Genomic DNA, 2,068 nt, shown 5'->3' on the forward strand with positions numbered 1-2,068 from the left:
ATGTACACATAAACAACAAGGCAGGGAAATATAAAAGGAATTTATTTTATTGTGTGGGTACATTATTGTTCAGTGTACATGTTCACATCTGAAACAAACTTTACGTGCTTGATAACTCTCCCACCCCGCAGACATCTACACGTCAATACCGATTTATATTCATAGCGGCAAGTGCTATGTAGCTCCACATAGGGGACACAGGAAGTGACATATAGCACATTCATGCGGCGTCGGAAACGCGTAGGAAATTCACAGCCGCACCGGCAGAACTCCAGAATGTGCAACTCGGCCGGCTCACGCGCGGACGCGCTTACAAGTGCGAGGGCCCGCCCAACGCTGCTTGCAGCTTTAATTCCTATTTGTAGTGGAGATGAGTGGTACCCGGTGGGGTCTTCTGCTGTTGTAGCCCATCCGCCTCAAGGTCGTGCGTGTTGTTGCTTCACAAATGCTTTGCCGCATACCTCGGTTGTAACGAGTGGTTATTTCAGTCAAAGTTGCTCTTCTATCAGCTTGAATCGGTCGGCCCATTCTCCTCTGACCTCTAGCATCAACGAGGCATTTTCGCCCACAGGACTGCCGCATACTGGATGTTTTTCCCTTTTCACACCGTTCTTTGTAAACCCTAGAAATGGTTGTGCGTGAAAATCCCAGTAACTGAGCAGATTGTGAAATACAACAACCGTGCCACGCTCAAAATGGCTTAAATCACCTTTCTTTCCCATTCTGACATTCAGTTTGGAGTTCAGGAGATTGTCTTGACCAGGACCACACCCCTAAATGCATTGAAGCAACTGCCATGTGATTGATTGATTAGATAATTGCATTAATGAGAAATTGAACAGGTGTTCCTAATAATCCTTTAGGTGAGTGTATACTCCTGCTGTGACTTGACGCCGATACCATCGCATTTGTATTTAATTAAACTGGCAAAATGCTAATTGGCGGTGGGTTTCAATGTTCCACTGTGTTGACTTCTGCCAGTGAACTAACTAACTTCTGGTTTAGCCCTCAGCTAACCTGAGTGGGGGTAAAATAATAATCGTGCTGCTCTTCTAGACTTTCCAAATGTCTTTGACTGAATGGATCAAATTCTGATAATGATCTCATTTCGCGGGGGTTGTGATGCACAAAAAAATGTATCCACTGTTTTATAGCGGCTTTGGCCGTTAGCAAGTACACCTGCACAGAGCACTTCTTGGAAGCTTGGAGAATGTGCAATGCTACCAAGCCCACCAATCACTGTTCTTGTGGCCTGCGTCGCCGCTACGTGTAGTTACTTTTTTTGGGAGGTGCATGCCAGGCTACGGCGCAGGGTACGGCATTTGAATTTTTTATATTTTCAGTTTGTCAAGCAACTTAAAACATCAGCACTTTTTAAAGTTTTGTTTTACATTAATGAAGTTTTGGCTATTCTGTGTTTGTGCTGTGATTCAAATAAATAGAAACATCTACCTGCAGGTTTTCCTGTTTACAATCATTCACAGAAAGTTAGAAAATACTGTTATGGTGCTAAAGGTGCTGTGAAAAATTTGGGTGCACCTAAATTTTGTGGCGGTGAAATATTTTGGCGCACGAGTGCAACCAATGTGAAAAGTTAGTCTGGAGCCCAGGTTACTAATAACATTAAACAAAGTGGGAAAGTGGAGAACAAGAATTGTGGAGTGAGTTGACTGGTTATTAATTGTCGCATTCACACACGTGTACCCACACAAAAAACACAAATATCTCTTTCTTCCGTCACAAACTCTACTAATAAAATCAGCCACACAAAATCCTTCTTAAAAAACTGGTATTCTGCTAATTTTTAGGTTCAAAATCCTATTTAGAGGTTGTACCAGAACAGCTTTACATGGTTTCTTTGTCAAAAAACACCATATTTTTGTCATACTGCACATTGCTGCAGCTCCTCTTTTCACCCTGTGTTGAAGGCTTCGTTTTACCTATGGAGTGATACATCTTGTCTCTAAATGATCTTTGTTGGGAGTTGCACATGCTCAGTTCCTAGTTAAGGACTACTAGCCAATCAGAAGCAGAGAAGGGCGGGTCAGGGAGAAGCCGGTAAACAGCT

This window comes from Micropterus dolomieu, linkage group LG10 (genome assembly GCF_021292245.1).
Source record: "Micropterus dolomieu isolate WLL.071019.BEF.003 ecotype Adirondacks linkage group LG10, ASM2129224v1, whole genome shotgun sequence".
NCBI classification, from domain to species: Eukaryota; Metazoa; Chordata; class Actinopteri; order Centrarchiformes; family Centrarchidae; genus Micropterus; species Micropterus dolomieu.